The sequence below is a fragment of the Fukomys damarensis genome, unplaced genomic scaffold, assembly GCF_012274545.1.
Source record: "Fukomys damarensis isolate Sample0158 unplaced genomic scaffold, DMR_v1.0_HiC HiC_scaffold_12, whole genome shotgun sequence".
Taxonomy (NCBI): domain Eukaryota; kingdom Metazoa; phylum Chordata; class Mammalia; order Rodentia; family Bathyergidae; genus Fukomys; species Fukomys damarensis.
The window spans coordinates 14,945,861-14,957,097 of record NW_022900924.1 but is presented as its reverse complement, the minus strand read 5'-3'; the positions used below and the strand labels follow the sequence as shown (position 1 = coordinate 14,957,097).

The 11,237-nt window shown below is 51.1% G+C and overlaps 1 long non-coding RNA gene across 1 annotated transcript; it reads right to left on the bottom strand.

Moving 5' to 3' along the window:
* Positions 1 to 711: 711 nt before the first annotated feature.
* Positions 712 to 10,728, bottom strand: LOC104848252. Its single transcript, XR_776370.1, has 4 exons — positions 10,506 to 10,728; positions 9,564 to 9,624; positions 2,039 to 2,188; positions 712 to 1,831 (listed from the first exon to the last, which is right to left on the bottom strand). It is a non-coding gene; the product is annotated as an uncharacterized LOC104848252 (long non-coding RNA).
* Positions 10,729 to 11,237: the final 509 nt, after the last annotated feature.

Below are 11,237 nucleotides of genomic sequence, written 5' to 3'. Positions count from 1 at the left end.
AGGACACCGTCCTCACGCGTCAGCCCCAGCAACCATGATGGAAATGACAATGAGTGTATTTAGCAGGTCCCGCCGCTGCCACTGTGCCGGGCTCACCGTGCACATTAGGGCTCCTGTGACCCCCGCCAGGCACCCGCGATGGATCCCATTTCATAGACCCGGAAGCCAAGCCCCTGAGGGGACCCGTGTGTCCGAGGCCGGCCAGACGTGGGGCGGGGACGGGCTGGGCAGGAATGTGCAATGGTAGGAGATCTCTGGGTGCACACAGGAGAGCAGTCGCCGGAGTCCGGGCTGTCAGACTTTGGTGTGCCGGACCAGAGGGGGCGCCCAGCGGGTGCCCCTTGGAACACGCCCACACCTTGCTGGGGGGGGATTTCCTAGTCTTCAGCCACTGTCATCCTGGCCGGGGACTGTTACGCAGCATTATCACGACCCTCGGTAGCTGACACGTGGGACGCACGCCCCTGCCGCCACAGCGCCGTGGTTGGGACTAAAGTGGTCCATGTGTTTGGGAGGGTGACTGGACAGCTGACTTGCTTCTGAGGGTGGGGACTGGTTAGAAGTGGGTTACTCTTGGAGCCACCCAGACTCTCTCCTCCTACCCACACACACACGTCCTTTACACTCGACTCTGGTGACTCCGTGCAAGCCATTTCTTCAAACCCAGATTCAAACAATGACTTTTCAGAAACCTGCCGCCTTCCCCAACTAACGCCATGGCCTTGGCATGGCTGCCAGGCGGATCAGTACCAAGAGCGTCTGCTGCCCAGTTGGTGCCCAGGCCGGGCGACGTGTGGAGCCCTCTGCCAGCCCCATCTCATTCCGGCAGCACAGTCCCTGTGAGGTGGGGGCCCCTGTGGTAATCGCATTACAATGAACCCTCAAGTTACGACCGGCCCGACATACAAACAACCTGGGTTATGACCGGAATTTTAGTTGTAACTTAGGACCAAAGTCTTGGGTTACGACCTGAATGTCAGCAGCTTGTGCTTCCAGATGGTCTCCGATGCAGATTTAACCCCAAAAGCGTTCTGGAAGGAGCGTTAATTACCACATCCTTTCCTGTGTGGGGTTGAGAGATCCTGGGGCCAGTGACTCTCTAAGATCTGCCTGTGTACAGGGGAAGACTTTGAAGGCTGTGTGGAGGAGCCTGAGCCTTCAGTGGACCAACCTGAGTTATAACCGGCCCTTGGGAACGAGTTGAGTTGAGTGCATCTGCCAAGGGTCCGCCTTTCCGTCACTGGGACACACAGTGCCTGGCTCCTCAGGAGGACAGGTTCATTCTGGCTCACGGTTTCAGAGGTTCCGTCCATGGTCAGCTGGCGTCAAGGCAGAAGCAGCACAGCAGAAGGGCCGGGCAGAGGAGAGCAGCTCACCCTACGGTGGCCAGGAAACAGGAAAGGGAAAGAGCCAGAGAGAGAGGAAGGGGCTGGGGACCGGAAGACACCCTTCCAGGGCACCGGTGCCTCCTTCCTTCCCCTCCTAACAGCGCATTCACTTGCATTTTCAGCGATGGATTCAGCCAGGGGTGAGACACACGCACCCACGGTCCAGTCAGCTCTGCCACGGTAGGCTCTTGGGGGGACATTCTTGATCCAAACCACAACGGTTACTGCCAACGTCCAGACTGGAGGCTGAGGCCAGAGAGAGCCACAGTTGCTGAACGTCACACAGAGAGCTAATTTCCGAGCTAAGAGTCAACCACACAGCAGCCCAGCTCTTGACTCTGGGCTGTCCCTTTACGGCTTCTGCCATCGGACCAGCCTGGGCTTGAGTAGCGCGTTCCCCTCTCATCCTCAGAATGACTCAGCGAGCAAGGACCTGGGGAAAGCTGAGAGCATCCATCCTTTCAGAGATAACGGACTTGTTCGTAGCTGCGTGTCTCCTCCCTCCTCCCTTCCTAGTTTACCCCACAGATCAGCATTCTTCACCACCGTGCCCGGCGCCTGCGTGCCTCTGGGTGCGTCCTCCCCAGACCTTGGCCTTCTCTCCCGAAGTGGTGAGAAGACGGAGGCCTTGCCCCTGTCCCCCGACTCACCGAGGCGGGACAAGCTGGTGAAGACGGAGCGCAGCAGTTTCGGTCGGTACCTGCGCTTGGCCTCTTAGCTGGCCGGGCTGCCAGGCTGCTTTCCCAAGCCCTCTGTGTCGTGGGTCCCCGGCTGGGGCTCACCGCTGCCCTTCAGGGGTGCTGCGAGAGTTGATAAGAGTCATTGAGCTGTAGCAGTAGCCCAGGACCCACACAGGGCAGGTGCTGTGGCCCATGTGAGGAGCCGGCCCCACGCCCCTCGCCAGCCTGCAGATCCTAGGCCCTCTCCAGAGCCTCTCTCGAAGGAAGGAGCTCTGAGCGGAAGCCAGCTGCAGCTGCTCCTGCTGTCCACCCTGTGATCGGTGCCTTCCCAAGGCCTCCCCCAGCGGATGCCAAACCTGGGGACCTGACGTGATCACTTGGCGGGTACCGCTGCCTCAGTTTCCCCATCCTGAACAAGGACCAGTGAGAATGCCTACTTTTAGGGCTTGTAATGTCCCTCGGCGTGGCCTCGCCATGCCAGGCCTCTCGCATTTCCTCTGGCTGTTTTCTCCCTCCTTTCCTTCCTGATTTTTCCCCATTCCTCACCCTCCCGTCCACGTCCCTCACTCCACAGTCAGAGATCGGGCGCTGGTGGCGGTGCGGAATTATTTTAAGACTCGAATGCACGAAATGGGAATGTGCTTTCCAACACCAAGATCCATCTGTCACCGAAAGGAGGAAGTGAGAGATTCACACCGGCTCGCAGAGACTTCTTTTCATGCTCATTTTCAACTAGGGTCATTAATTTAGAGCCTCAGCCAGATTTCTGTCTTCTGCCACTGTGGTGACGTTAATTTGATATTCCTCAACTACTTGGGACATCATCGCCAAAATTAGCATTATTATTTGCCGCTGTCACACGCCACACACACACCTGTGCTTTATTTAATATTTTCTTTGGAAGTAGCTTTAAAAAAAACAACTTGAAATCAGTTATTACCTACCTTATGCTATCCATAAAACCAAAGTCTAGATGGCCTGGTATGGATTCAACACTGAGCTATTAAATTAAAAAAATTAAAATGTTCCTAGATGAGCCCAAACGCCGGTTCTAACAGAGAGTGGCCAGAGTCAGCAGCTTCCTGCTTATCAAGCGCCACCTCCTCCGTCCCAGCCTAGGGGTCCCTGCTGCGCGGCTGCAATGACAACCCCTCCACAGCCGCTCCTCAGTGACCTGTGTCTCCTCCCCATCAAACAGCAGATACAACGGGGCAGCGAAGGCCACCTTTGGTCTTGAATTCCTTTCTCTCTTTCCAGCTTCAGGGGAACCCCTACCTCAGCATCGTACACGTGATGCTCCCATGTTTGGGCCACTGCTCCCACTGACCAAGTGTCACCCCCTCTTTCCAAGCCTTGAAGTCTCACAAAGGCACGGAGAGGTCAAACCCATGCCCTGAGGGCTGCGTTCAAGCCCAGATCCCAGGAGTCCGGCCTGGACTCAGCTGTGAGGTCTTGGGGCGCCCCACTTCCCGGCCCATGTAAGGGCTGGGGGCTTGGCTTCTCCCCTCTTCTCTCCTGTTTCCCTCTCTCCTTGCTGGAGCTCAAAGACAGAGAAAGGGTTAACATTCATCCTGGCTCTGGCTGACACAGCCCACCCTGGGCTCCTGGGGATAATCCGGCTTCCCTGGAGCAGTGACCTTGCCCCCCGCTGTGGGGTTACCCCAGACAGATATAAACACCTCAAAGTTCCCAGCCAGCTCCCTTAATTGGCACCTTTCTGTTCTGCTCTAAATTAATCAAAGCCAGTCCGATATTAATACTGTAGGGGGAATTAAAATCATGCAACGCATTAAAGATGTAATTTAAAATTAATAACTCATAATTATTTATCATGGCGTATCAGTGGAGCTATGAATTTTCCCTTCTAACCCAGCGCACATTCCCGTCTTGGCTTTTAATAGCATCTGGAACATTACTGCACCCAGCCCTGGTTCCTGCAGACACCCAACCTGAGAGACGTAATTCATTTAATTTAATTTTGGGGGGCTTAATTGTGGTAAATCACTACTTAAGAAAAGACATCTATTTGAAAGGACAAATTGGGATAATTGAATAAAAGCTGGAGAGCGGAAGCCCAAGGACTTTAATGATGTGCTGTGGGTTTTGACCAGAGAAACCCCCTCCTTTCCGATTCATTTATGAAGAGATGTTAGGTTCCGTTTCAGTCTTTAAAACAATGACAGCATTCAAAAGATTTAAGGAGCAATGGAGATGTACACAAGCTGTCAATGTGGGATCCAGCAACTATGCTTTAATCCACCCAGTGGAATACTATGCAGTCCTATAAAAGCATGAGGGCAGACGACAGATGTGACTATGAAGGATCACCAGGATAGGGTAAAGTAAAACAAATGAAAAGCATATCGTGATGGTAGAGGAGTATGTAGCATGTTAGTATGAGAAAAATAAAAACAAACCCCATGTGGTAGTGCATGCCCAAAATCCCAGCTACATGGGAGGCTGAGGCAGGAGAGTGCAAGTACAACTTTAGTGAGACTATGTCTCAAAAAATAAAAGTAAAAAAATAAAAAGGGTTGGGGATCCAGTGCAATGGAAGTGTGCCCCGGGTTCAGTCCCAATACTGCAAAAAACAAACAAAAAACAAACAAGAAAACAACACCCATACCCAAATCCACGATGCTCAAGTCCCTTATGTACAATGGCGCACTCTGCATATAACCTGTGCACCTGCTTATGTCACACCTCCGTTACCTGTAACACCTGGCACAACGGAAACGCTATGTAAACAGCTGCTTCCTGTGCTGTTTAGGGGGTAACGCCCAGGGCTAAACTGTACGTGCTCAGTACAGAAGCGTTTCCCCCCTGAAAATCCATGGCCCACCACTGATTGAATCTGTGGATTTTGAACCCTCACGAAGTTGCTAACTTGCCCAGGCTGAGCTCAAACTTTCTATCCTCCTGTCTCGGCCTCCCAGAGCACTCGGATGGCAGACGTGGGCCAGCGTACCCAGCTAGGAGGAAGGAATCGTCCTGTCAAGTCTTGCAGTGCTCTGTGTCTCTACCTGTGCCCGTTCCCAAGGCTGGGGTCCTCTCCCTACTGGCCACTGTGCTGACTCCCCCTAAGTCCTTGAGTCCAGGTGGGTTTTCCTGACTCATTCCGTCCAACATTCCATCGTGAAATGTTCCATGGAGGCAAAAGAACTTTTGAGCAAACACCCACATATTTGCCATCCGGATTCTCCCATTAGCGTTCTGTTGTTATCACAGACGGCTTCATCCCCCACACCCATCCCTCTGTCAGTACATCTCATTTTTTAATGCAATTCAAAAAAACTGGCGGGCATTTCCCCCTAATCCCTTCAGCACACCTTTCATTCACTGGTAGCAGTATTTGTTGGGGTCCATTTCCATTTTTTGTAACATTTACAAACAGCAAGGGTACAACCTGATGGGTTCTCACAAATATCAATGGAGCAGCCCAAACTCCAATAAACAACACAGAACGTTCCCATCTCCTTCCCAGCCAATCCTCAACCCCCAGAGGCAATGGCATTGCTATGTCTTTTTTTTTTTTTGGTACTGGGGATCGAACTCGGGACCTTGCACTTGCAAGACAGGCGGTGGAACCGCTGAGCTAAATCCCCGGGTGACACAAGCACTGTCGTTCTGAGGTTCTGCTCAGCATCCGCTCTGCATGTTGTGTCCTGGTGCACATTCCCAGCCCTCCCTCGTTACTGCCCAGTGAGTGGTTCCCACTGCAGGGTGTTTATCCCTTTGCCTGTGGAGGACCCAGGGCTGTTTCCACTTTGGGGCCATTAGGAGTAAAGTGGCTATGCAAATCTTTCTGTGAACATAAATTTGCATTTATCTTTCATAGAAATACCTAGGAGTGAAATTGCTGTCTCACAGGGTAAAGGCAGGTTTGGCTTCAGAGGGCGTCATTGCGCACATGTCCAAACGGCCCACTCTGCCTTCCCAGCAGCCTTTCGCCAGCTGGTGACGGAAGAGTCCGAGTGGATTCGTCACCGAGTGCAGGTTATTCGGTTTGCCCCACACTCTTGCCGGCCCTTGGTGTTGTCAGTCTGATTCTAGTCTTGCTAGTCTGCAGGTGACGGGGTCTCCTTGCAGTTTTAATTTGCCTTTTTGGAGCCAAGTAACTCCACTGTGAACATCAGACAATGAGAGTTTAGAGTGGCTAAGTAATCCACTCCAGGTGATACAACTACAGTCTGAATGTTTGCATCCCTCCAAAATTCCTGATTTCCAACCTAAGCATCGCTGTCCTGGCCTTAGGAGGCGGGGTGGAGGGAGGTTAGGTCATGGGTGGGAGCCCTACTAACAGGGCACTAACTTCTGTAGTGTGTAACCCCCCCCCCCATGTATGGTATTTTCTTACAGCAGCCTTAACCAATTAAGATACCCACTTCTCTTGGCTTTAAGACTATATCACAGCTGGGCACGGTGGCACACGCCTGTAATCCCAGCATTCTGAGAGGCTGAGGCAGGAGGATCATGACTTTGAGCCCATCCTGGGCAATTTAACAAGTACTTGTCTCAAAACGAAAAACTGGCTGTGGATGCAGCTCAGTGGGAAGGCCCTGGCTTCAGTCTCAGTACCACACAGACACATAAATTATACTGCTCAAACTACGAAACTGTCCTGGGTCTGCCTGCTGGCGGCTTCCCCAAATCTCTAATCGCAAGGTGTCTCTATCTTACTCATACTCGTAGGCTGAACTCACACTCCACCATTCCCCAAAGAGCTGAAGGACATTTACAACACGATCATAAAGATAATAAAATTAAACAGCGCCAGAACCAAAGTTAGAAAAAGAAAAAAGAAAAGGTGATGCGGGTTCCAGACCCTCAAGGTCACTCGCAAACCAAGTTCTGAGCTTTCTGCCAGCCTGAACATCAACCATCAAAGAAACATGCTATGGAAAAAGAGGAAGGGACCCTACAGGGAGAAAAAAGAACATTTATATTTTTCGTATTTGAGAAAGCTATTATATTTTGAACCTAGGGCCTTTACACCGAGCCACATCCCCAGCCCCTCAAAAAACTTTCTTTTAAATTTTGAGATAGGGTCTCTCTAAGTTGCTAAGTTGCCCAGGTTGGGCTTGAACTTGTGATCCTCCTGCCTCAGCCTCTAGGAAGCTGCTAATTACAGTGTAGGGCATTTTAACAACAAACATCCAGGGGATTCACTGTCTAAATCCATTTGCTGCAAACAACTGTACCCGATGTTTTGAGTCACACGATTTGGGGTTGTTTTCTGGCCCATGTGGAGGCCGGGATGGCAGAGCAGGGACGGTTATTTTGTTAGACATCGCTGGCTCTGCAGCTTGTAGGATTCAGGGCCTCCTCCCATCAAGCATCCCTGTCCTGCTGTGTTTCTGTTGTTTCCTGCAGCTTCTACCTTGGCAGGGGCCCAGATGGCCTTGGGGCTCTGGGCTAAGCGCAGACCTCCCCAAGTCTTATGTTTATAGCTCTTACTTTGTTTGCAAACAACTGTAACTGAGCTTCCCACAGCGTTTTGCCCTTGACAGTGTTTCGTGAGCTTTTGGGTTCCAACTCAGGAAAATGCGTGATTGCAAAAGATTTATGGGTTATTCCGGTGGTCCCAGCATTGCTGGTCAGCCTAGGACCCACCCCTTCTTAATAGTTCTCTGCCTCTCAACCTTTGGAAGAACTGCCTTGTTTCTCTCTCAGTTGCTATAGCTCAGGCACAGCTGTTCATTAGTGTCAGGGGTGGGCATGAGGCCAGCTCCAGCCAATCAGAGCATGTCATATCTTGCCCACAATGATTGGTTAAAGATACGCACATGACCTGGCTGGGCCAATAAGCTTCTAGGCTGGTACTTCATAGGTGAAGAACTGGTCTGTAGCTTGCCCAAGTGCAAGGATGTCAGCCAGTGGCTAGTGGCCGTTCTTGTCACCATGTGAAGAGAGCCTTCGAGGTCAAAGCAAGTAAAGCAGACCCAAAGGCTGGAGAGAAACAATTCCAAGGAACATCTCCTGGGTCCAACTGTGCCTGAAGCCTGAACTTTTGCGACTCTCTTCAATTTTGTCATCCAATCAGTTCCTCTTATGTCTTTAAACCAATCTGATGTGGGTTCCTCTCACTCACAACTAGATTCTGACCCATCAGTCTAGGTGGTAGTAGGATGGGGATGGAGAGGAAAGATAAGAAAGTAGAAAACTAAGAACAAAAGACCCTGGGCCCTCCCCTTGCCCTCTCACATAATATTCTGTCCGGCCTCCCAGACAGGCCATCGGGCTCTACCTTATACTTGTGACCGTGGGGACTCAGTCTCCCCGGGCAGTGCACTGTAGTGTAGCCGTGATAGCTAGAAATTAAGGCAGTGTCTGCCAGTAAAGGAGTGAAATAAAAACACACCCTGGCGTGTTCTTCTCTTTCCCTGCCTCAGACTGTTCTCTGCCGGCAGCCAGAGTGTTCCAGTTATAATTTGTCAGAACACGTTGCATCTCACACTCGAACCTCCCACGCTCCCCTCTCAGAGCAGAGGCAGCACACCAGTCCTCACCAGGTCACGCTGCGCCTCGCAGGGTTTCGCCTGTGACTTCACCCAGTTTGCCACCTGCCCCCCTTGGTCCCTCCAGGAGTACTGGTTTCTGAGTATTCCCTAGAACTCAGGGCCTTTGCACCTGGCGCTGCTATTTCCGCTTCCGCTTGCACTTCCGGCCCTGGGCTTGCACTTCCGGCGCTGGCTGTCGGGCCCCACATTGCCAACAGCTGCCTCCTCTCCTCGTCCAGGCAGCTCCCTCCCTCTTCCAAGTCTGCTCACATAACCACCTTTGATTCAGAGGCTGCCCTGACACCGTCAGAAAACTGCAGCCCACCGCCTCGCCATCCACTGCCTTCTTTACGTATGTTCTTTTTTGCCTTTGCATTTATCATCGCTCGATACACTACACTGTGTAACTTGCTTAAAACTCTCCTTGTTTCCCGCTCACAAGGGTCAGCGATTTTTATCCGTTTTTCAGGCCTGTATCCAGCTCAGCTGGCCCTTGGTATCCGTAGGAGTTGGGTTCTATGACCCCACCCTTCCGTGATCTCTGAATGTGCAAGTTCTTTATTTCGAATTGTGTAGATTTGCATAGCACCTAAGCACAAATCATCTCTAGATTACTTCTAATACCTGATTCATTGTCAGTGCTGTGTAAATAAATGCTACTCAGGGAATAAGAAAACAAACTGCACTTGTTTAATACAGATACAATCTTTTTTCTCTTTCTTTCTTGTTTTGAGGTGCTGGGGATTCAACCCAGGACCTTGCACTGAGCTACATCCCCAGACTTTTTAAATTTTGAGACAGCGTCTCACGGAGTAACTGAATTGCCCAGGCTGGGCTCAGACTTACCTTTCTGCCACAGCCTCCCAGAGTGCTGGGATTATGGGAATATACCAATGTACATGGCTTTTTAAAAATTTTTAAAATTTCTCTGGTGGTGCTGGGGAATCAAACCCATAACTTCACACATGCTAACAAGCCTTAGTACTAAGCTATACCTCTCAGCCCTTTCTGGAATGTGTTTGCTCTGTCGCTGGTTGGATCCACCGCATGTGGAACCTGCAAATAGAGGACTGGGTGTTAACTGGAACAATGCCGGCACACAGTAGGTGCTCATTAAATATTAATTGAATGAATCGCCTACTGATGGAGCTTTCGGATGGAGCCTGGGTACACTAGGCACTGAGGCAATGCTGAAGGCATGGAAGAGTGACTCAGCCTGCTCCGAGGGGATGCTGGAAGAGAAGGGAGCTGGCACGCTTCTCTCTAGAGCCCCAGGGTGCCTGTGCCAGGCGCCAGGCCTTGTAGCCTGACGTGGCAGCTGCTGGTGGTGCTGTACACCTGAGACCACAGCTCTTAAGCAAAACGACACTCTCAGTCTCGCTACTCTGGCTGGCTGCAGCTGCAGGTGGAGGTGGAGAAATCAATATAAAGATCGGCTTTGGAGGAGAGGGAGAGAGGAAAGGGCCTCTCTACCTCATTGAGGAGGTGGCTGCAGAAGGGACGGGTGCTGGGATGCCACGTACCGATCTCCCCATCCCTGCCCTGGGTTCTGAGCCCTGAGGCTGGGTGCAGACTTCTATGCCCAGGCCTCGTTCCAAGAGCTGTCCAGCCCTCTGCAGGCCTCTGCAGAGCTTAGGGTTTCCCATGGGCAGGTAGAAGCTGAGCCACTCAACAGCCCCCTGGTGTCTGGCCCCAGTGTCTCTGTGGTGCAGAGAGAGGAGAGCAAGTTAGAATCTCTGCCTTCACAGGACTGATGTGCAGGAGAGAGAGAGAGAGAGAGAAAGCAAACAAGATAAAACAGTAGAATGGGTAAGGACGTGTTTGACCGTTGGGAACACCCGGGAGTACAAAGAATCAAGGAAGGGATAAGAAATGTTGGGTGTGGACTTGCAGTATCAGGTGCAGACTTTGGACAAAGGAGAAAAGCGCATGGTCACCTGGAGCAGGAGTATGCCAGGAACAGCCTGTGTGACGGCCCTGAGGTGGGCACATACAGTCACGTGCCATGTAACGTCTTGGTCAAGGACAGACTGCATGGCGATCCCGTAAGATTATAATGGAGCTGAAAACGCCCCACTGTCTATGGACACAGCGGCCACTGTGACGTCACAGTGCCAGGTCATGTGGCGAATTAGCAACAAGGCTGGCTTCAGATTCTTCTCTCTGATTTTGGAGTCAGAAGAAAGTAAAGCTGGGGAAGGGGAGGCAGGACCACTGGTAACCATGAAGAAGAAGCAAAGGAAGCTTCCGCCGAGGGACTGGGATAAAAGAATCTAGAAAGGGGCCCGGTCTTGATGTTCACAAAGGAAGCATTAGCAGTCACGGGGGCCAAGTGATGAGCTGTTTTACCCAGTGGGTGAGAAGTGAATCCCTCCCTCACACCACACACATCGATTCCAAGTGGGTAAAGAATTAAATGTGAAAAGGCAAAACTTTCATATGTTAGACAAAAATACATTAGTTTTCTCATCACGAGGTAGCTGGATAGATTTTCCTAAACTATTCATGATAAGCACAAACTCTAAAGGAAAAGTGATACATTAAAATTTTAAAACTACCTTGCAACTAAAGACAAGTGAAAACAACCAAGTGAAAGGGTAGGCTACAGCCTGGAAAAGATATTTACAATGCAGAGAAGCAAGTTTTGTTGTTGTTGTTTTTGGTACTGG